Here is a 25641-nt window from a genome sequence, read left to right as displayed (position 1 = left end):
CCTGTGTTGGACCTGACATATTGACCTCTGAATGCTTGAATCCTCTACAGACATCCTGCAGTGATATTGAGTAGGGAGAGCTGTACAGAAATGCTGACAGAGAATGTTGCATCAGATAAATAGATCAATTTTCTTGGCAGAATAACAACATTTTTCCTTCTTTTCTATGGGGCAAATGGAATTGCTGGGCTGTGTTCTCAATTAAGATTAGATACATATTTTGAGTCTGAAGCTCCTTTCTATCAGAAGTTAATATTAAAAAAACCCCACAAAAACCTCTCTGCTTTAAGTACTGCTAGTACTGCTATTAATATGTGTGTGTCTATCTGAAAGTATGGCATGAATGGCTCTTGCTTTTTATCCACAAAGAAATGTAACCAGCTCTTTTACAGGAATGGTCTGAAATGTTTCGATTTACAATGTTTGTTCTTCTGTGGTTTAGATGAATACAGCAAAGGTTCTTACTCTTATACCCCCAAGAGGAATGTGTTATGGTTCTTTCTCATCTTAGTGTCTGTCCAAGCAGGGTGTTCTTCCTTCCCTATCTTGGGATTGGTTTCTTTTTTTTTAAAGTATCACAGGCACCTTTTGGCTCAGATGGTCTAGTCTTGCATGAAAATTATTTTTTAATTAATCTCTTGCAAAAATTTCTGCTTCGTGTGGATGATGTCACGTTTCCATTATCTAACCCTTAATAACTGATTATAGCCTAATTGAATGTACTAGAGGAAAAACGACAGGATGTCAGGATATAAAGTTCATTAAGGAAAATCAATTTGCAAGGCTTTAAATTGCATTAAGGGCTACCCTTTAAATCATCTAATGTATTTCTTCCTGGTTTGGGAAGGTAAATAGGCATATTGTGGAGAAATATGTGCAAGAAGAAGTGGTAGATTTTGTAGGTAAATTAAATTGCAAATGACTGAAGATCAAACAACAATTCCATTATCAACGACAAGCTGCCAAGATACTCAAAGAAATACTTTGCCAAGTGCCTGGTATTTTCCATTTCTTTGTCATTTAAAAATAAATAAATCATGCTTGTAGGTTGGACCGAGATCTATCTCATTTTATTGAAAAAGCCAATACAGAAGGGTTAATGAATACCAACTCTATTACTTGCTCTCCAGGATGGATTTGGCAGCCCCTTTACATGCCAGACCGGATGTTTTCATCCTTTTCAAGTCTATAAACAGTAGAAGCTGCTTATAGTCATATTCTTGGCATCATCATCAGCTGGATGCATTTCAATTAGTTTCTTTTGTGCTCCTGAGTCAATGTGAATTGTTTAATAAAAGCAGTCAGTGGGAGACAACCTTACCTTGGTAGCTAACTCTTGACAGTTATTTGAAGACATGGTGATATCCTTGTGGCAGTTTATGTCCCATGAAACTGGTGTGTTTCTCTTGGGGTCTCAGGGCTAGCTGCATCTGCTTGTGGCTTCCTGGATGCCCAAGGGAGTCAATTGTGTAGCAGTTCTGGAGAGGGAAAGTAAGGACGATAGCTGGACTCTGAGGCCTGGACCTGTCTATGCTACCTTGCATGTAGTCTCATTGCCTGGCTAATATTGGCCTATCTCTTGCTCTCTGCATGGCCTCTGAGCTTTAGGAAAATGTAGCAATGGTTTTTTTCAAAACCAACAATAAAGTGATAGAAAAACCCCATAATATTACAAGCTAAATTAAACAAGGTTCAGTTCTGAAACAGAGGCTTTTCTCTCTAGCATCCTAGTTTCTGCTTAGTGCTATTTTGGGCTGGATTTTGGAAACATAACATGGGTTGGTCCATCTATATCTCTTCTCCTCTGGCCTTTGACATTCACACATTCCCAGCACTGCAGTGGGAGACAAAGGCCCTGCTTCTGACTGGGAGTCCCCTCTGGGGTCAGGGCAATATGAGCAGGCAGCAAGATCTGTTGTGTACCTTCAGCTGCTTACATGGTACATGACTGCCTTTGATGAAAGGATATGTCCCCAACATAAATCCAATACCATGGACATATTCTATACCTACAGTTCTTTGTCCAAGATTCAGTTGTTTACCAGAGCTTGCCATGGTCTTCCTGTGCATCACTGGGGATGAGGAACCCAGATATCTCAGTATGAGAAGCAGACCCACAGTCTCCTGTTTATAGTGATTTTCAGGTAAGATAAATAATTAGGGCTTCAAAGGAAGAGGATGGCACTTTTAGCATAAGGTTTAAGTCACATTTTGTCACCTTCCCAGAAGTTGTTTAAAGAGTGAGGAATTGGTACAGTATGCCTTTCTCTTTGAGATGGTTTATACAGAGTTTTTAATTACATTGGTGATCTTTTAAATGTAATTTTGTATGATGGCATCTGGTACAAACTGGATGCCTTACTTTGATCTCCTATGGAATAGAGGTTGACAGTAATCTTCAAATGAAGAGTAACATCAGCAGAAAAACAGAGATGAAATTAACATTTTGGAGCATAGCTTTTCTTGTAATCATCACCGTATTAAATATGGAGGGGAGTAATCTGAAAATCAAGTTTGCATTTTGAACAGCGTTAGTGGGGCTGAGTTGCCCTCATTAGCTATTTTGTATTAAATTTGATAAGAAAACTGATGCTGACAAGCACTAGAAATGCTTTTATTTATCCTGTTTTTAATCATTTTAGATCACCTACTAAATATCTTGTAATATGGGTGTCTCATTCATATTAAAAAAGGTGAACAAATTGAATATAGAAAATAAAAATGCAGTCTTCTCAACCTTTTGCTCCTTGTAATGGTACCAGAATGAAACTTATGGTACATCTGTGTTTTACTTTATTGTCAATTTGCAACCATATTTTTGCATATTTGATATGACTGAAAAAGTTTGTTGCATATTTTTGCAATTAATTTGCATTTCAGGTACAAAATTTTGGCCAGTTTTATTGTAAATTCCACATGACTGTAAGGCCCTTGAATTTTTTTCTACAGGATTTTAGAACATCCCCAGTGTCTTCTCTGGGTGTAAATAAGATGCTTCAAAATATACAAATGCTCACTTTTATGAGTTATCATCCCACAGATGAACTCACAGTGAACTTTTCATTCTGAATATGCTAATTTTTTTTAACAGACATGTATTTGGGAATGCTAAAGACGGAGAAGGTACTTTTTATAATTTCTTGTGTTTATTGTGAAAACATCTAAAAAATTCTGAAAATATTAATTGAAGTCTTTCTTCATTGAAGACATTATTCCTAAGGAATATAACACATACTTTGTGTGCCAAAAGCATCAGGTTTATTTTGTCTTTATGGTAACTCCAGGGGAGTTACTAAAGTCTTTCTTTCAGGAGACAGATGCTGCTGGTGGGTTTCTGTGTTTTCCTGGCACTGACTGCACCCCATTGCTGTTTCAGTGAGGAGGCATCCAGAGACAAAAGAAAAGCCAATATCCTTGCATTGATAACTCTTCTATTGGATGGATGGAGGTGGGGTTTAAATATGTTTATTGTACTTAATTATAAATTTTTAATCTTCTTTAATTGAAGATGTAGATTTGCTACAGCCTACTTAATAAAAAAGCAGTTTAATTTGGGGTAATGTTCTTTGTTCAACAAGCATTACTACATAGAAGAAAAAAAGTTGAAGGTTGGAGTTCAGATACTTTGTCAAAAAAGTGTGTTGAAAAATAGTAACTACCAACACTATGCTCAGGCCTTATCAGTGCAATTTGGACCTAGCCCAAAGTCTGATGAAGATGTCTGCGTGCTTCGAATGATGCTTTTAGTAAACTGGCACTTATGTATTCTCCATCCTTTATGTGCCTCCTCTCATACCAGTGTGACAGTTCCCAGTCTGTGCCATGTACTGGGGACTTGGCTATTACTTCTTTCCTTTGTGTTTTCCTTTGGCTCTCTACAACCATTTTGACTGCATTTGCAGCAGGACAACAGGGCAAAGCAGAAGAGGGACTCAGCGATGTCTGGTTTCAAAAAAGCATCTATTTGTTACTCTTTGCTATGGTGATACACTCTTTTGGGTTGACAGAGTGGGTTTTTGGAGGCAGGGGAAGACAAATACTATTATTTTCATGTAAGCTAGCATGCCATTAGGAACACTAGCACTGCCATTAGGAAATGTCATATACTTGTGTCACTGTACCTTGAATGGGTTCATGAGCCATGAGGGTACCCGATAATTTGAATGCACATTGGCACTGATGGTGTCTTTCTTTCCTTTTGCATAGCACAGCAGAATCCCTGTCATTGAAGACAACTATAAGAATATATAACCAGGCAGCCTGAGTTTTCCATTTTCATAAGAGTTGGGGGTTTCTTTGGAAAATAATCTTAGCAAAAAAAAAAATAATTAATGCTGACTTGCTATTTTAAATTGAGAAATTTTGTCATGCAGTGATTGTCTATTGCTTAGCATGACAAAAAGCTAGAAAAATATAGAGCAAAGATGAAACAGAAGAACAGAGAAAAAGGTAAGAAATGAGTGGGAAACCAGGTCTTTGTTAGATTTGGGACAGCAAATGACATGATAAGAAAATCCATTGTGCATTTTCTATCAGGCTGCAAACCTACTGCAATTTAGGCAATGAGAAGCTCGTGCCATTGTGCTAGTAGTGCTGTGGTTATGCTGCTCATGGATGGCAGAGAGAGGGAAGCAATCTGATAAATGAAAAATAACCACCTGATGCATAATTCAGTCTTGCAAGAGCAGTGTAGGAAAACAGTATCATTTCTAGACAAATTAATCTATCTTACGTTTATGACAGTCTCAAGGCCTTCTCTTTCATTGTCAGTTCAGTCACAGGTATATATGTGATTATTATTTCAAATGGAAAGTTCTTTTCCAATAGCCATTATTGAAAGATGCTGTCTCACAGCAAAATCACTTTAGTGAAGTATGCTTTCATTTTGAAGTACAATAGCAACTGTCAGTTAGAACCATCATTTGTTTTGCTTTGTTTGCTTTTGTTTCTATTATTTGTGTATTATCACTTCAGGAAATAAATTTGTATGTAAGCAGTCAGTGCCAGAAGTCTGAACTTTCATTTGTCATTTTAGATGTTGGCACCACTGTGGTGCATTACGCTCACCAATCCCAGTCACAACCAGCTCGTTAATAACAGCTGTGTGAAGTTGGCTGTACCCAAGAATTCTGACTACTTAATAAATACAGAGGGGAAAGGAGTATTATGGCACTCTGCAGGAGACAGAGGCACGGAGAGGTTTGATCCCCTGCCCACAAAGGCATGTGGGTGCGCTGACTGCACAGACTGGGATCCACCAGAGACCCTTGGCCAGGTCTATAGGTGTTGGTCTACAACCACAATTAAAGTCACACAGCAACTACTGATGCAACATGTATTGGGAGCAGTGTGTGAGGTCACCAGGCTGTCCCAAAATACGTGAATTTGTCATATCACATATTTGGCCAGTACAGAAGTCGACTGTAGACTACACTAGAATGGATTAATAGTAAAAAAGGAGTGTAATATAAGGTATTATAAATGATAATATAATAATGATAATATAATGATAATGATAATATAATAATATGCATTTCTGTCAGCTAAACAAGCATGCTTTCTTCCTCCCTAATACAATGTGGGATAAAAAGTGAACAAAAGCATGTTTTCATTCATGAAGTTCCTTCAGTGCTGGAGCTGATAAAATCTTAAACATGCATCCAGACCCAGCGGCAATGGAAGAAGGAAAGGGAATCTTTCTCAGTGGATACCAAACAAATGGAAAAGGAAGAAACCTGACATTACCCACTGCTGTAGCAAGGGTGAGGAATAAATGATTTAGAATTCATGGAAGAAAGGTCTTTGGAGGGTGGTTAAATATGATGCTGTGGTTTAAATTTCTGCTCAGGAAGTCCCTGAACTACAGACTGGCAAATGCTGAAAGGGAATGATGGAGAAAGGATCACTCTCCTCTCTTTTCCTAATGCTCTTTCCTCAGAAAACTACCAAAAAACACATAATATTGGATTTAATAGACTTCTGTTCTGTCTCCAGGTGGCTGTTTCTCATACTGGTAAGCAGGTCCCCAGATGCAAGGCTGGGACAAGCATCTTGACAGTTTGATAGTAGCACAACATGGAGAGAGATGGGTAGGATTGTTCTCAAATTTTCTTGGGTTTTTTATCTTCTTTTTCTTTTCAATTTTCTTTATATACTTCTCTCATCTTTCTGCAGTAACTTCTATAGGAAGTAAGCGACTTTAAACAACCAGCCTATTCAGTAATGGTAGGCCTGATATTATCTTTTTAAGTAGGATTTAGTCTCTGAATCTGAAAACATTAATATTAATTTATACTTAATTTTACAGAGCTGTCAGCAAAGTATGCTATGAGGGAACTAACAGCGTGTGTTATTCACAGTTTTCAGCTTTACTGAAGAATATATCCAGACAGTATTGATAGGAACCCGTTAAGACATATGGAAGGTTTGGGAGGAGAAAGCAGCACCATTTTTGCAGATTGGTGTAGGTGAGGACTTTTCTTCTCCCACCTGTGGCTTTTCCCAGAGAAAAGTGTAGTCAAAAGTATTGGTAAGGAACAACTGGTTCTGCACTGGAAAAAAAAAAAAGAACCCTAACCCCCCCTCCCCCCAAAAAAACCAAACCAAAAAATGCCTGAACATCTTTGCCACTTTGCTTTATTACCACTTTATAAGGCATGTGCCTAAACCATGAGGGGGGTGATGTCTTTTTTCTAAAGGTGTCTTAAAATGATGAAGGATTTCTAAAGCCAATAGTTTGGTTTTTACAATATATTTCATATTAATAATAGATGAATTTGTGGTATTGGTATGATTTCCATCTGCTTTAATGCTATCTTTTACAAGCCCATAAAAAGAGAGTTTTCCAGAATAATAATCAGATATTGCCTAAAAAAATAAGTAAAGAAGTCACTCAGTTTCTCACCCATAGTGTATTTATTTGGAGGAACTGAAACTTCCTCATAATCATATCAAACATAAGTTGCTCTTTGTAGAGCCATCAGGACTGAATCCATATCTCTAAAGGTTTAATTTCTGAGGGCTTTGGAAATCAGATTTTGTTCTTTGTGCACCAAAATATTAATAAATACAGCATATAAATTTTTAACTTATCTTTTCTTTGTTTCACTGGGTATGGCTCATAAAAATGTCTTTTTCTTCACTTACTAACACTCAAACTAGGCAAAGCAGCATTGAAACAAAGCACATAAATACAGCAGAAATTTAAGTGAGAATTCTGGTAGCAAGTCCTGCCTGAAGAAATCCACACAGACACAGAATTATATATTTCCTCCAAAATATCTTAAAGATGTTTTGCTTTACCTCCTGCACATTATAAAACACTCAGGGAATTGTAGATTAAGTCCTGGAATACATTTAGATAATTATTTCCAATGACAACAATGCAATTCTTTGAGCAGTGTGTATTTCATATATACAGAACAGCAGAGGAATAAATAGGGTATATATTGCATTGGAAAAAGCTACATTTCATGATTCACTTAGGGTTTTGTAGAAAAACAGGAATGGGTAGATATCCTCACAAAATGATTATGAACTGTCTAGTGAAGATTCTGTCAGTGAATAATTGCAAGCGATAATTTTGTTTTCTGTAACTTAATATAATACTATACATGTATATCAACAATGGAAATAAATCTTGACAAGCCACAATCCTCCATTAAGTGCCAGTTTAAGTGCAAAGTTTCTGTTTACTACAGGGCTTACAGAAACACTGAAGAGTACCTTTTTACTCTGAAAAGCTGATGGGCATCCTTATGGACTTGTGTATTATTCAGTACTTTAACTGTCGAGCACAGCTAATTTTGGCAGGTCTCGGATACCTTCTTCAGGTCTCACCTTTTGTTGGTTCCTTCCTGGTCATGTGCCACTGCCAGTGAGGGCTGGCTTCTCAAAGCTGCTGAAATCTTTTGCTCTATCAGCTCTAAGTTGCTTGTCTTTGGCTGTTCACTGGTTAGGGCTGTCCAAGCAGGTTGCATACAACTGCCCATTGATCAGGCAGGTACCAACACACTCAAGAGCAGCTATACTACCCACAGGCAAGAGCAGCAGGAATGCAAAAGGACCCTTAATAGGTGTCATCTCCGTCACTGCTTGCAGCTGCTGTCCTTGGCAAATCCTGCGGGAGGATGGGGTTGTTGGTTTACAGCGGCTGAATATGAGCCAGCGCTGTCCCCAGGTGGCCAAGGCGGCCAACAGCATCCTGGCTTGTGTCAGGAACAGTGTGGCCAGCAGGAGCAGGGCAGTGATCATGTCCCTGTACTTGTCACTGGTGAGGCTGCACCTCGAATACTGTGTTCAGTTTTGGGCCCCTCACTACAAGGACATTGAGTTGCTGGAGTGTGTCCAGAGAAGGGCAACAAAACTGGTGAAAGGTTTGGAGAGCAGATCTTATGAGAAGAGGTTGAGGGAGCTGGGGTTGTTTAGTCTGGAAAAGAGGAGGCTGAGGGGAGACGTTACCACTCTCTACAGCTACCTGAAAGCAGGTTGTAGCAAGGTGGGTGTTAGTCTCTTCTCCTAAGGTACTAGTGATAGGATTAGAGGAAATGACCTCAAGCTGTGTCAGGGGAGGTTTAGATTGGATATTAGGAAAAATGTCTTTACTGAAAGAGCTGTCAGGTATTGGAAGAGGCTGCCCAGGGAAGTGGTTGAGTCACCATCCCTGGAGGTGTTAAAAAAATGTGTACACATGGCACTTCATGGCATGGTTTAGAAAGCATGGTAGTGTTGGGTTGACGGTTGGCTTGATGATCCTAGAAGTCTTTTCTAACCTTAATAATTCTATGATTCTATGATTCATGTCCATTCTAAAATGGAGAAGGGCTAGGAAATTGTGAAGAAAATTCATTAAAATGGATACAATACAGTTGACACACTTCATGCCTGCATGCTTAGGTGTCATTACGTATATGCTAATTAAGATTAAGGTTCATTAGCTAACACTAATGATATTGTCTATTTACAGGATCAGTGAGCCATGTGGAAGAATGTCCCTTAGATTGCACTGATGACTGGAGTAAGCACTGGACCACCCCAAAAAATCTGTACCTCCAACATTTAGACCATTTGGACTGTTGGACCTAGGAGCAATTTTGGTAGACCTGCCAGAAGTATGAAGTACCAACAACCACCTGGGATCAGTTAGGTCTCACTGCACAAAAGAGAACAAACGAGAACTTAAATTCAGTGGCAATCAAAAAACATTTATCACTAAAGCTTTATGAGCACGAATTTGTTCAGCTACACCTCTGTCATGCTGAAAACAGCTTGCTCTAGATTAAATTAGGTTTTTGTGTATGTGATTGGAATTCACTGACACGAAATCAAAAGTGTTAAATATCAATAACTGGAAATTGGGTAATTTTTCCTAGGTTGGGCAGCTTAATTACCTTCACCCTGATTTGAAGAGCTCACCTTTAATAACTTCTTAGTGGTGTATCTTTATAAATCATGTTTTCGCAAACCCTGATATTAAAAAACCCCTTCATAATACAGTGCCACAGAAATCCTGGATGCTTTACCAGTTTTTGTCTGGCCTACTTAACCATTAGTTTAATTTAGGTGATATTTGATTCCCCACTGTTGATGTTCTGTTTTTCATCTGGTTTTTTTTTTTTGTTTTGTTTTGTTTTTTTTTTCTTGTGGAGATTATATAAATATGTTATCCATAACATAAAACAAAGTAGTTGGAAATAATAATATAGTATGGTCATGTATATTCATGGTTGTTTGATGAAGGAAAAACATTAACATATTTCTAGATTCTCTGTCATTCCCTTCCATCTTTTGTCTTAAAAGAAAAAGGAGGAAGAAGGAAAATGTCCTAGTAAAATCATGTATTTATGAGAGTAAAATTATCAAAAGAGGTAGGGCAATTACTCACTTTTTCTCTCTAGTTTGGTGATTTGTAAATTAGTGAGGAAAACATTTTTTCTGATTCCATCAATCAGTGATAAAACAGATTGTACTCTTACAATTAAGTGCAGTTTTTCCTTTTCCCTTTCAACACAGGGAATTTAAATGCTTTTGAAATAACCACCAGCACCACTTTGACAAGCTGGAGCATATACACTGGTGTCAGAAAGATTACAACAGTTCTGCACATGTTGTCAGGTGGATTTTATTTTTTCCAGCCATCACTTGCCAGTATTGTTCATATCAAGTTTATTATCTGTTGCTTAGCACTGTAACTGAGACGTCCCTTCATGCAAGCGCTGTGTTATAAAGAGTGTCATTATCCAGGTGAAGGGAAGGAAAGCATCTCGTGGAGAATTTCGCCCTGCAAGCATTAACATATGCCCAGCCTGTTGCTGAGTGCTTGTCCTACCCTGGGTTCCTTCACTGATTTTTATACTTAACAGTCACACCAGAGATAAATATCTCATGGTGTTATGCCCTCTGTGCTCCTATAAGATGACAGAATTACTGGTCAGTAGACTTTAAAATTAGGGTAATTCTTCCTTTGCTTATTTACAAAATCTCAGTCATTCTGACCAACTTGATAAAAATACCTAGAAAGCCCAAGGTCTCCCACATATCTGAGGATCTCTTGTGAGCTGGCCCAGGACTTTCCCTAGACTGGGGGACACGCAATTTCTACAGCCATAAAGGCCTGTACAAAGTCTAGTCTGTACATTGGGCCTTGTACATATTGTGTAATAGGATGCTAGGCTGTTGAAGTTGAGGTCAGCACCTCCTAGAAAGCTGGATTTACTGTTGTTGCACGGAAAAAAATCCAGTTCATGCTTGTGAGGACTTCTAAGGAGTCCCACTGGAGAGAGGGAGAAAGGGGTTTCGCTGGTTATAAATGTTGAAATGACTTCAGTGGAAGGATTGGTTTATTTATTGCTGAAGTTAAATGGATGACTCAACCAATCTCAGCTGAACACCTTTCAGCAAAGTAAAACTATAGCTTCCCCACTCCTTTAAATATTTTATAGCTAATCCAGATTAAACTGATTTTTTTTTTTGGTAGCTTTGGCTCTTAGGTGGAGTAGGTCAAAGATTAGATTTTCTTTTCTGTATTAGATCTATGATTTGACAAATGATGGAGAGAAGTCATTAATTCATTTGTGAATGAAAAACTGGAGTTCTGAAAGTTTCTTAGCAAGGGGAAAACTTAAAAAAGAAAGAAAAAAACAAAACAAAGCTTGTCAATAATCACGAAATTGCAAAGCCTGGAGTGAACAGGAGGTTGGTGTCCAGATTCTGGGCATTCCCCACTCAACTGTGGCTTTCAGCTCCTCTCTGTTCCCACATCCTCCCCAGTACAGGGCAGAAACTAGGAGACCCAGAACAAGAGATTTTGGTTTCTGCTTCCGCATAACAGTACCTTTGGACTCTGAGAACATGACAGAAGCTCTCCGGGTTTCTGCAAGCCTGAGATGTAGGACACGAGCCCTGATGAGACCAAAGGTTCCTTTGTAAGGCTTTCATTATTGCATTGTTGTTAAAAAAGATAGTGAGGCTTACCACTGTGAGCTTAGATAGATAAGGAAAGATGAAGAAAGGAAAAACTGACAATTACCAGTTTGATCTAATAGTGTAATAATGTAAGAAACTGAATTTAATACACAGTAAAACAATATGAGGCAATGGAGATACTATAATTAAGGAAATAACTTAATACATACATGTTTAATTAAAAACACCATTTGTCTAAGAACATGCACTCTATTTTGAATAGTAATTTGAAATCACTAAAGGTCTGGTTGAACAATATAATTTTCATTTAATACTAATCTTGGACCTGCACGTTGAAGACATTCAGCGCAGTGGAAATTAGATTTTAGTGAATTGTATAATCATTTGTCTCCTGGATCCCAAACTGTGAAAAGTAACATGGATCATGGAAGCCCAGCACATAATTGCCCTTATTGCATAATGTTAAAGTTAACACTTAGCTGTTGTCAGCTTCTGAAATAATATTGTCAGGGCTGTTACTTGTAATGTCTATAGCTTTGAAAAAAAACCCCAGTTTAATTCCAAGATGGAATTTTGAATTGTCAAATTCCTCTTTTCTTACCATTTATTTTTAAAATTACATTCACTTTGAATAACATCATAGTGAATAAGTCTGGTTGCTCTGTGTTTCCTTTGGTGTTTTATACTGTGTATTTATAGAAAGTGGAAAAACCAGTATAGTAATGAAAAATTAAAACATTCCTTTAATGGTCTTCTCTTTTCTTCTTTTTTTTTTTTTTTTTGTGGTTGTTTGTTTGTTGGTTTCTAAAAATTTGGTTGGTTAGTTGTTGTGTGGGTTTATTTCCCTTAATAAAATATTCTGAAAAAAACACATACATTTTACCAAATGTTTCCAAAACCAATGGACGAATAAAACTTGTCCATGCAAACTCAGGTAATATGAGAAACTGACAATTATGATTTCAGATTGCGACATGGTGTGAAGGGCAGTTGTATTGATAGAATGATGTTTTCCAAGGCATTTCTGATTAGTTCCAGAAACAACTTGGTGCTTAACCATTTAATTATCTCATTGCATTCATTCTTTTTCTACTTTCATTGATATTTTTTGCTTTGTTTCTGTTATAATTTTGCAAGAATTAGAAAAAGGCTTCTAGAATTAAAAAGCTTTGTTTCAGCATTTATAAAAGCACTTAGAATGTGGTGGTTTTTTCTTTCTAAGTCATCAAGCTTGACCTCTGATTTCTTACCAGAAAACTGAATTAGCTTATTGAAAGACTAAGGTATTTCACTGACTTCTTTTATTAGAGTTTCCACATGTCCCCTCTTATTGTCTCAGCTGGGCATTTAAGTTGCTTCCCATACTGTTGTAGATGCTATTTGTAAACATTACTTTCTGATATTCAGGTTTCAAATATCCTCAGACGTTGTGAAGCTATGTACCATCCAGAGGTGTATTCAGTGTGGTGATGGAGCTGATGTCATCTACAGTTCATTCATTCACCTTGTCCCCTCCTTGTGCTTGGTGTGGGCATTTTGAATTAAATATATTATAGCAACCTTCCACATGTTTGTATCATGAAAAATATAAATGAAAGATGGAAGTGCTTGTGGTGGTGGAAATCCTGGGGAATGAGTATTCCACAGTGTCTGACTGAGCAGTGAGAAATACTTTTCTGCACATGGGAAACTCCTGTTGAGATGTGAAAACAGGAATTCCTACTGAGGTGTGTTGTTTGGTAGCAAAGGCATCAGATACAGTGAAAAGTCAGTAACTTCTGTCTGTGCCTACAAGCATCTTAAGATAGGGTTGGAACCTGACCAACTAGCTTTTTTGGGAAGCTAGTGTGCAAGAAGACTTTGATGTATTGTGGTAGCATCTACTTCTGATGACTTACTTTGTCTTGGACTGGGTAATCCCTTTAAGGACAGTCTCCTAGATTTCTAGGACATATCATTACTTTCTTCAAATTGGGAGATAACAAAGATATTTTGGAGCAGTGTGTCCCTCTCATTGATTTATTAGAACAAAACAGTGTCTTAGCCGGCAGTGGTCATAAAATGCACATGAACTGCTGTAATTTAGGCTCCTCATTCTCACTGTGGCATGGGAAAAGGCTCCATTCAGTTGAGACTTTCTGCTGAGTTTTCATTAAATTGCATGGTAAGACTCCATGTATTTTTCAGCTGGGGCTCAAATGTCTTCTGTAGCTGCATGCCAGCTAAAACCTCAGAGAGCTAAAACCTCACTGCTTTCATATAGCACAGTCAACCCTTGCCTCATTCTTACTGAAAACCTGCTCTTTCTTCTCCCATTAAAATGATAATTTTCGTATCCCAGTTTTTCAGTGCCAGCTAAAGTTGTAGATCCTTCTTTTTGCTCTATAGCTCCAGGTAGAGATGATGAAATAAAATAATCTGGATAGCTCTGGTGAGGAAAGTCTTGCATATGTCTGTATTTGAATGGAATAAAGTGGATTTGTTTTTTAAAAACACTATTTTTTCTTTTTGACTGTGTTTTAAAAGAAACATAATAAGTGAGATGGTAAAATCAGTAAGAAGCATGTGATCTAAGTGACTGGCATGTGGTAAAGATATTTTCTGTAAAAAAATAATATAATTAAATAAACCTGTGCAGCCAAAGCCCTGCATGTCACTGGCAGCATAATATGCATGAAATCACACTCACCACAACCAGAACAATGCAAGGCCCTACAGGACTTCTGATTCACTGTGCATATGGGGCATTTCAGGGATTGATTTAGGTATGGGAGCGGACCAAAATAGCTTCCAGAAAGCTGCCTGATATTCTACTCTGAAAAGCAGCTATGAAAAAATAATGTATATTTAAATGTTTCATTCCTTTCATCAACCTGATAACTTTATCAACAGCTTCCATATTTTTCATTATTTACTTCTCTGAGGTGCTAGTTATTAAGCTCACATACATTTAAATGGTTTGAGTGCTCTGCTGCCTGGTCTATCTTACAGAGTTGTGCTGGGCTAATTAAATGGTTTGAGAAACACTCCAGTGTAGTTGCTCAAAGATGGACTATACCTGTGCCTTATTGTTACTATGAACCTGTAATTCACTAAAATAAAGCAAACCCATTTCAATGAGGTCTAAAACGATTTAAGTGTCCAAGCATTAGGGTACTATACTAATTTAGGAAACTGGTCTTTTAAACTATATTAGTTATATCAATGTGTTTATCCATTTATTTCTAATTTAAGCATTGCCTCTAAACTTAACCTAGTGACAGGTACCTGCAAGAGACAGTATGTCCCAAGAACCACTTCTCTATCATAAGTATTACCCAGAAGAATAACTAGATTTCAGTTTACTAGGCTTAAACAGCATAAAGGAATTGCTTGTTTATTACAAATACCATTGAGAATCTCATTTGGATTGTTAGCAAGCTCATCACAGGTGAAATTCAGACTGTTATCTCTTGGGTACTTTTTTTTCTTTTAACCTTTTAAGGACAGTATATTTAAGTAATCCCTAAATCTGAAAGAATTCACATTTTGGAAAAAAAAAAATGGGAGTAAAACCAGATGATAGTAGAACACTATTGCAAAGCAGTTTTGATTGGAATAAGCCGAGCCCTGTGAAATAACTTCAAGAGAGCTCTGGAACCAAAGTACTCACTTCTGTTGAATCTTAAACTGCGGACCTAGCAGAGACATTTAGCTGTGCACCACTACCCACAGCCAGCCAACACCTCAGATAATTACTTGCAATTCTCTATCCATAAGGGAATTTGATTTTATCACTGCTTTCCTTGCTAACATCCCCCTCTGCTCCGAAGTTGCTAACGACCATTTCCCCTCAGATTGTCAAACTGATTAATGTAATTAAGTTAAACTCAGGATGCCACCTACAGTTATGCCTCATGTCTGTCTCTCTCTCTTTGCTCTTATTTTGAGCAAGGGGTTTATACACATGAAACTTGGTATGTAGGTGATCTGCAGAGGTGTAGTGACCTCCAAGTTTTCCCTGCTAGCTAAAATATCTTGGCTAACCCAACTAATTGGGAAGGAAAGGACATGGAAGCCCATGAGCTGGCAGCTCTGAGGGCCAGAGATATTTGGCAACAGGGCTGTGATAAGTAGTGAGTGTCTGTAGCCCCTCTCAGCAGAAGACACAGGGACATTGCCTCACCTTCACTAGGGCAGTGAGATGACTCATATGCAGCCAACTTAGTTGGGGCAGGAGTGACCTCTAGCATGGAAGAAATTATAAACACCTGGGCATCAGCTTCTTCCAGAAGAGTACATGGGATCATTGCTTTAATCCTCTTTCCACTGGGAAATAAAGTATGTGGGTATCAGGATGCTTTATAGAAGCATAACTGGGTCAGCAAGATGCATGGGAGACTAGTGTTTTCAGGATAGCAATATTATTAAAGCGATGTGATCTTTGTGTCAAGAGTAGCTCAGGGGGCCCAGGTGACTGGGAACTTGAAGTGTTCCCTAGTTCTCTTTCGCTGACATTTAACCTATAAAAATACTCTTATTTCCAGCTGTATACTTTGATACAAAATGGTAAAAAATAAGTTTAACAGCCTTCCACAGTTTTCTGTTGGCTTCCCATCTGTCAAGTATTTCTTTTATAGTTGAACTAGCTAGCTTATATTAGTCATTTGGGAGGTACTGCATTGATTTACATTACAGTGTGTCATAAACCAGTATGTGATGAATCTAGTGTGCTAATAAAAGCTAATGATACAAGTAGAACAATATAAGGTGGGACAATGCTAATATTATACCTTTCTGAGAACATACAATTAAACCTTCCTCAAGCTTTCTACTACTTTATGTGGGTTTTTCCCTATAATCTCAAGGTTACATTTACATGTTATTTAAAAAATGGTTTAGTATTTTAGCTGAATCCCTCATCACTGAGGAGAATAGTGGTGCATATATATTTTTAAATCAGAGATTGATTTGTTCGATATGTAATTTTTCAATTGTTCTAGCTACAAAGAAAATTCTCTCTTCCATGGAAATCACTGCTGGTTTGACTAGCTGAAAATCTGGTCCTCTGCTTATTGATTTTAATATTTAAAAACAAAATGCTGTGCTTTTTCCACAAGAAAATGAGGAAAAGAAGTTCCATCCTAAAGATGGAGGTAATTCTCAATTCCTGTGCATTGATAGAGTGATGCACAGACATCCTTCACATATTGGGTCTGGCAGGAGAGAAGCTTATCAGAATTTCAGGTGTCAGAAAGAATTAGGTGTTAATTACAATGATATATTTGCTTGTCTCCTAAGGATCTCTACTCTAGTTCAATGACAGCATGCAACAAAAATATTGGGGCACTTTTTTTTTCCAGCTGCCCCAATGATAAAGCAAGTACTTTTCAGTTGATCAATGGGCGAAAAGTCACTCCATCTCCTGTGATACAAAGGAAAGCCTTTTAACTGTCCCTCTACTAAGCCACTTTTTCTTGGTCATCTTGTCCTGTGTACTGGGGGATATTCACAATACACATAATCCGTGAGTACTCGGCATTACACACAGTCTAATACACAAAGTATATAGTTGCCATGTAATTAGGCTGAGTGTTAATATGTTCATTATCCCCATCATGGGGAAGTGTTGGACTCTGTTGCTCTTCAGAATGACCCAATGCTTGAGTTGCTGTCTTCTTATTCTTTGATTTTATTTTTTTCCTCAGGGTTTAAAATCTTTTAAGAAAGGTTTAAAAGCCTTTAAATATCAGCATTTTTCTCTGGAGTTACTAAGTACTACTACCTGAAATATTTCTTTTCTATGTTTTTATTTTTCTTATTTTGTGTGGTATTAATTCAGATATATTTGCACAGCTTAGAATCCCACTGCGTCCACAACCAAAATGGATTTTGGGTCACATACAGCTGAACCAGTGGGATGCAGGTTACGTTTTCATTTTTTCTTGTTTTATGACAAACTAAATCACTGTTACTGCTATTAGAAAGCAGATTAGGTGTCTCTCATGCATCTCAGAGAAGAAAGGAGGTTCATTTTTTTAGTCTGTGCAAAGGCTATGCATATACAAAACCTCCGGGTGCAAGAGGCTAGGGAACAAGGTGCGAACATGCTCATAATTGTCTCTGTAAAGAAAGACTAATGTTTAGATGAAGGAAGTGATCAGTTCCTGCCCAAATCCATAAGAGAGATTTTCCATCTTTAAAGTAAATGATCTCCCCAGCAATGGTGGTCTTTTGCACCTATTCCAGTGTAGAACAGTGCCAGCAGTCATGATGTTGGAGGAGTGTGCAGGAGCATGCAATTCATATATGCCCTAAGAATTTGAAGGTTTTTAGTAAAACCTGCATCAGCCTCTCCCTCTCCACCTTTTAGATGTGAAAATAGTCAAATATTCTTCTGTGCATCTTTTCTCCCTCCCTTCCTAAGAGGTTATGTGGCATAGGCTCCCCCATCAACGCTTTGCTTGCTACCTTATGCTAGAAAGGTTAATAATGGAGAGAATGTGTGATGAGCCTTAGCTAACAGATTTTCCCAGAGAGAATAAATCAGAATAAGCCTGCTTCTCTGCTATCTTCTCCATTGAGATTCAAAGCCCTGGTGGCTCCTTCAATTCCTAATTATAAGTTACATTCAGCCATGAAGGGAACAGAACAACAACAGCCATGTGACTTATGTGAATAATCACACTTTGTGGCTCCAGCCTGAGTTTGAATTGCTGAATACTGATGGACTGTAACAATTGTCTTTGGGTCAGAGAAAAGGAGAAAAAACTGTAAATGCCAAAAAAAAAAAAAAAAAAAGGAAAAAAAAGAAAAAGGAAATAAAAAATATTGAAGAACATGAAAGAAAGAACAGAGTGAGCCTAAACATGATTGATGATATTACAAGATGAATATCTGGCTAAAATTATCACAGAAATGTGTGTTCACCAAGGTTTTATTGGTGGGCTAAGAATAGTGGAAGAATGGCAATGACACAATATGTTTTCCAGGACTCCTTTCTTCCTTTCTTTTGTCTCCTAAACGCTGTATGTCTCATTTTCCTCCATCTTGAAGACTCCCTTCTCATGTCCCACTCCTTATCTCACACTAGTATCTTAATATTCTCCAGTAGTTTCTTCTCTGGTCCTTCATTGCTTCTATCCCCTCATGGCCTTTGTCTTTATTTGATTATTCACCTAATTCTGTTGTGACATGTTACCCCCCATTATCATAATTCTTTGATTCTCTACTTTCATCTATAATTCTGTATCCCAGATGATTCATTACCATTAATCTGCTTTTGTGGACAATGACTTAGGTATCCAGAACCGTGACAAAGTCAGAACACTTGATCTCACTTGTATCTACAGGATTTTGGAATTGATTCTATTTGGTCTTTCAAAGTTGTGGTGTTATAGGCAAATCAAATGTCAGAGTAACAGAGGATGCTGGGAAATTTTGCCTAGGACATTTAAGAGGTAGCAGAATTGGCAAAGAGGATGCTAGCTAGTGCCTTCAGTGCTCCAGCTCAAAGTCCTGCTTTCCATCTTGAAATGAGGTTTTGCACAAAGATTACAGGGTATGAGATTGAATAGTTCCCAAAGAAGAAAATTTTCCTTGCTATCAACACTGGTGATGGGGTGGTAAATGCTGGCAGAAGAGAAGGTACGAAGAAAATAAAGTGCTAATTAGGCCTTGCTTTATTCACCAAAAGAACTGCAATGTTAAAAGAAACTTAAGGGAATCAGCACCCCAAATCCAAGTGTTTAACTGCTTTGAGATCCTCTCAAAACCCCTGTCTAAGAAACTGCAAGTAGTATCACTCAACATGGCCAAGAACAATTGAAACATTGCATCAGTTCAGCTGCTTTAAGTACTTCCTGATTTTCACACTTAAAGAACCTGATGACCTCTGTGAGGTTTCTTTTCTGTATAAAATTTGTTTCTCTTTTATGTTCAACAAAATGGAATCTTTTGTCAGAATATTTGAAAAGGGGAAAGGATGGACCAAATGATCTGTGAATAAAGATAATCACAACCACCTGAAATTATGCAGGCATAAGGTTTCACGGCAAATTAATAAGCAAGACAAGTTTGATACCCCCCCTCCCAAATATCTTACAGTGGTCAACTGTTCATTAAATATTTATTGCTGAGAACAAATTACAAACTAAAAGATGGTCAAAAGCCACCAGAATAATGTCAAACTATATCAGTAAGAGAGACGTCAGTTTAGTGTCTGATGTTTAGGAGCAAACACTGATGAAAGATAAAATGCTTGAAAATCTTTATGAAAATCAGTTCTGTACAAAATTGCTTTCTTTGGAGCATCTCTCATCTGTGTGTTTGCATTAGGATTAAAATTTTGTCTTCTCCCTCTTTTTTTTTTCCTTTCTTTTTTTCTGGATCAATCATTGATGTAAGAACAACCACATCAGCAGTTTTGTCACCAGAGAACTGAAGAAAATATTCAAACATGTACTTAGTCTCAGCTTCGATGATATTCGAGGGTAGTTAAAAAGCCTTTCAGTGAGAAATTTGATATAATTAACCAGCTTCCTATTTGCCGTATCAGCAAATCACATATTTGTGCGATGTAGACAAATGCTGACACACAGTTAAAAAAGTTTGCTGAGTTTACTGGTAGACTGAACTGAATAGATTAAAAATGTTTTGATGCAGAATCTGTAAAGTAAGCCTGTTGATTAAAAAATCTGTCTCACATATTACTCAAATACATAGTTCAGTAGAGGAACTTGTAGAGATCTAGCAGTAGTGGTTCATTAATATGACAGGATTAATTCCTGCTCTTAGGCAGCATTTAAGTCAATTTTTTTGAACAATCTTACCAGTTCGATTTTTGCATGATTATTTATGTATTTTTATACTACAGAAAGGTAGACGGTCACTCTTGCTGCCAGACACCATCCTGGTCTGAGTACTTAGTGTTACTACAGAATCATCTACATCAGAAAGCTTATAATACTTTGTATGTGCTGTTCATGGTAAACAGCTTTCTGATGAGCTTTGGACAGCAAAGTTGTCTTTCTTTGCATCGGTGACACCTGAGAATGTTGTCACAAATTAATTAAAGGTGTGAAGCAAATGCATTAATTAAAATCCTTGAACATCTGCATGGATCCTCTCGGTCATAACTCATATCATGTTAAATTGCTTTTGCATAATAGCAGACCTACTTTGGGATTGAACAGACCTTATGAAAGGAACAAGAAAAAAAATTCACTTGCAGGGGGTTTGGCTTTGCAACAGCCTTGGAACATGGCCCAAGCTCATCAAAAAGTATGAGAACGTTTTAAGCACACTTGGGACAAGATATTTTCAAACGAAGGTGACACTTGTGGTCTGAGACAGCTAGTGAAACACTATGATTTTGAGAGGGTTCTGCTTGGGGACTTAAGATTTAGTAGCATGTCAAACTCAAAGTCAACACAGGAAAATTTAATGCTGTGTAAGTGGGAGCCAAAGACAATACCCTCATGAATCCACGTGATAGATGTGCATGCATTTCTCACAGCTGTATTCTCTAGCACCAGAGTTTTGCTCTGAAATAACAATCATTTGTAGGAAAAAGAAAAACACTATTGATTTTCAGTTCTCAGTGAAGCTTTCTGAAGTATTTTCATGTGAGAGAAAGCCTTTACATTTTTTAAACTCAAATCCTGATTATTTTTTTTTTTTAGTCTGTTCAGGTAAAATAAAATTGTGAGCACAGCCAAAATTGGATGGTGTTGACTAGCTTTTAAGACTGATCGTTACAGGAAGTGGTGAGTAACAAATGACTAATATATCACACAGAAAGACATACAGGGCCCAGACTAGCTGGAGTGTATCTTATCATCGCCATTGGCAGTTTGCTTCGTGGGCTGGTTTGCAATAGTTGCACTAAGTTCACTTGCAACTGCTTTGCTTTCCATTAGCTGCATGTTGTGTAAACTAAAGGATTTCACCTGGCAACTTTCAGGTCTTCCTAGCAGTTGAAAGATCTGGACAAAACACACTAAATGTTGCAAGAAAACAAAGCTGTATATTTTAATATTTGAAAACATTTTTTTTAAAATAAAGATTATGTGATGCTTTACCATGGTAACACTTGCTGAAAGTGAAGAGGTGTTTTATTTTGTTAGTTTGAATGTAACTGAGGTCACTTCTTCCTCTTATGAGATGGACAGTCTTAGGAGTAAATAACATTCCATGCTTAGGAAGTGGAAGCTAACTGCCTCTTCCTACCAGGGCATCTATCCTAGTATCAAACAATGGTACGATTTTATGTTTTTAACATGCATAATGCATATTCTGTATTTCCTCTCATCCAGACTCCTTTCTAGCACCCGTCTGTTGTTTCAGAGACATCCTGTCTTTCCCAGTTACATATCTATGTGATGTCTGCTTTCTGTTAGCTGGCTGACATCATTACAGCTGGATGACATAATTGCATGGCCACTTTGCATAATCTTCGAGAAGTCGAGGAGAACGGGGGATGTCCCAGAGGACTGGAGGAAGGCAAATGTTACCCCTATCTACAAGAAGGGCTCGAGGGAGGATCCGGGTAACTGTAGGCCCATCAGCCTTACTTCAATCCCTGGGAAAGTTATGGAACAAATCCTCCTGAGGGCCATCACAAGTCGATTGAAGCACATGATTGGGAAAAGCCGACATGGCTTCACTAAAGGCAGATCGAGCTTGACAAACCTGGTGGCCTTCTCTGACAAAGTGACTTCCCTGGCTGACATGGGGCAGGCGGTGGACATTGTCTACCTGGACTTCTCCAAGGCCTTTGATACAGTCCCCCACAGTCTCCTCCTGGAGAAATTAATGCGTTATGGCCTAGACAAGTGGTCTGTGCAGTGGGTGGGGAATTGGCTGACAGGCCACACCCAAAGGGTGGTGATAAATAGCTCTTTTTCCAAGTGGCAACCTGTCACAAGTGGAGTCCCCCCAGGATCAATATTGGGCACAATGTTATTCAATATCTTTATAAGTGATCTGGATAACGGCATCAAGTGTATCCTGATGAAGTCTGCTGATGACACCAAGTTGAGTGGGGAAGTAGACACTCCAGAAGGGAGAGCTGCTCTGCAGGAAGATCTGGATAGGCTGGAAGAGTGGGCCAACAAGAGCCTTATGAAGTTCTACCAGGACAAGTGTAAGATCATGCACCTGAGAAAACATAATCTGGGAGTGCAGCACAGACTGGGATCCACCTGGCTGGAGAGCAGCTCTGTGGAAAGGGACCTGGGGGTTCTGGTGGACAGGAAGCTCAACATGAATGAACAGTGTGCTGCTGCGGCCAAGAAGGCCAACAGGATGCTGGGTTGCATCAAAAAGGGCATCACCAGCAGAGGTAAAGAAGTCATTATCCTGCTCCATTCAGTGCTCGTCAGGCCACACCTGGAGTACTGTGTACAGTTCTGGTTGCCGCTATATAAAAAGGATGTGGACAGGCTGGAAGGGGTCCAGAGAAGGGCCACCAACATGATCAAAGGATGGGAAAGCCTGCCATGTGAGGATAGGCTGGGAGAACTGGGTTTGTTCAGCGTTGAGAAAAGGAGGCTCAGAGGGGATCTCATCCCCGTGTACCAGTACTTGAGGGGTAGCTACAAAGAAGATGGAGACTCCCTTTTTACACGGAGTCCCATGGAGAGGACAAGGGGGAATGGACAAAAGTTGTTCTTGGGGAGATTCCGATTGGACACCAGAGGGAAATTTTTCACAGTGAGGACAGTCAACTACTGCAATAATCTCCCCAGGGAAGTGGTTGACTCGGCCACGTTGGACACTTTTATGATTCATCTGGACAGGGAGCTGGGCCATCTTGTCTAGACTGTGCTCTTCCTAGAAAGGATGGACTAGATGATCCCTGAAGTCCCTTCCAACCTGGGATTCTGTGATTCACGTAAGATAAAAGTACTTTGAATTTGTGCCTGTTTTTTTACACTGGTACTACACAAAAACTGTTGCACTGTACTGGGTACATACTAATTAGAGCTGTATGGATTTTTTTTTAATCTGATGTAATTTATTCAGATTTCTTTTCAATCAGGAAACAGTTTCAGCAAAACTAAATTACTTAAAGGATTGATTTAAATTAATCTTTTATTGAAAAACTTAATAAAATATTTTTAAATTGTAGGAAAATACTTTTGTTTTTCTTAGGTAGTAATGTTTCATTTTTGACTAGACTGAACTTTTGTTTAGGTGTCTCAGTTAATGGCACAGTACATACAAACTGGAAAAGGACAGAATTCTAAGTGAAATATTTAAAAAAGATGGAGCAAAATAAGTTAGGAGTTGAGGTTATGTACTTTGCTCTGCAGCCTTCCCTTTTGCATATTAAGAAAACAGTTCTTAGGTGTGTTTGTCTCAGTTCTCCATAGTGTTAGACTCAGCATAGTGCTTACTGCTTGTGGTAATGCCTCCTGTGATGAAGTTTAGGCATGTTAAATCCTTCTGTCCCCTTAATTCCTTTGGCAGCAGACTGTAGAGATACAAAGACTTTATTGTCAGTGAAATTACACCAGTACTTAAATGGTTTGAAAGAAGGGTGCTTTCTGTTGTTGTGCAAAAGAACTAAACAAACTAAATGCTTGCAGAGTTTAAACAGCAGTTTTCAGGGCTGAAGTGAAAGGACTTGCCTCTTCTTCAGCGTTTTTTTTTTTCTTTTTCTTACTGAAAGGGAAGAAAAAGTGAGAAAAGCTAAAATGACAAGCCAAGGTGCCTATTTCTTGATGTTTCCATTTTCTTGCTATGCTAAAAAAAAAAAAAAGTCTTGTGGATCTTGTGGAGTCTTGTGGCAAGAAGTCTTTTAAAATTAAGTTAAATTAAATTGTTTGAAATGTGACCTTTGGCTAAATGTTTTGGTCTTTCTCAACCCCTTTCTGTTCCCCCTACCCCATTGTGGTTCCCATTTGGTAGAGCACAGCACATTTAGACCATCTGCCTCTGAACATTATGAGTCTGTTATCATGAATGCTGCTGTGCTGGAGAATATTTCTGTGTAAAAGCAGAATCTGTCATTTGTTTGATGGAGACTGCAAGTAGTCTGTGCCAGACTAGACAGTGCTCTCATCAAGCAGCAAGGCAGCCGAAACTCGGCAAAACTGGTTTGCTGCAAACATATCTGTAAGGATTTTAATGAATGACAAACGCAGGAGCTGGTGAGCCAGTGATTGCCATGAAGCTGCAGCTAGTTTTTGAGGATGAAAGGTATACTGTAGTCAAACAGATAAAGAGATACAGCGGGAGGACATCCAAATAGCTTCAAAAAATTATTAGGAAGAAGGTAGCTTGGGATAGTAGCCTACATGAGCTCCATAAGGAAGATGTCGGTTAACTGGGGATCCACTGAGATGTTCACAAAAAAAACCCCAAACCAACACAAACAAAAAATCCCCCCCACAAAAAACCCCAACAAAGACAAAAAAACCCAAACAACCCAACATGGGGTTTGGAGGGTTGGGAGGGACGGGGAGTGTCTTCATGACAGTGTTCTTCTGTTTGACCGGTTATAGTAGTAAGAGAGAACTGAGGAACTCCGATATGGGGATAAAGCTTACTTTAGAAACTACATTTATACACAGAGGCAAAGTTGACATATACCCAAAGGAGCACACGCTTTTGAGGCTGCATTAATTGTCATGTACATTTGCTGCGGTGAGTCATCTTGCTGCTGGGGATGACTATGAAGCCAGGATAAATTCAGGTTCTTCATTCTGATACACAGAGAAAACAAAGCCAAGGGAAGAGGTTGACTTGTTTGTATTCCACAGCCATTTCATAGACTACATCACTGACATTTGAGCAACCTCAACACATTGAAGAGATTAGCTTAAAGAAGTTTTGGAAAGCCAAAATGTAATAAATGTTTTCCCAAAGCAGGGACAGCAGGTACCATAGATCTGCAGAAGTGGAGGAATCCACTTGAATTGTTGCTGGTTCATTCATGGTGTTTTGTGTGAAGAACGAATGACCTCATCCCCTTTTCAATACCTTTTAGCTTTCACTTTTTAACTAAAGAAAAAAAAATCTCTAAGATCCACTGTCTAGAGGTTTAAAAACTTCTATTCTTCCCAGAATCAGAAGGAAACAGAAAACTGAGCTTTCTTTACAAAAGTATTTTAAAAAGTTGTTTTTACTCTTCTTGCCTTATAAAGTTCTTTAACTAGGCCCATATTATCAATGATTTTTCTTTCATAAAGCACACTAGCTATTGTTACTACACAGTTGTTTGCTAAGCTG

This window comes from Phalacrocorax carbo, chromosome 6 (genome assembly GCF_963921805.1).
Source record: "Phalacrocorax carbo chromosome 6, bPhaCar2.1, whole genome shotgun sequence".
Lineage (NCBI taxonomy): Eukaryota > Metazoa > Chordata > Aves > Suliformes > Phalacrocoracidae > Phalacrocorax > Phalacrocorax carbo.
Note: the sequence above shows the minus strand (reverse complement) of the source record.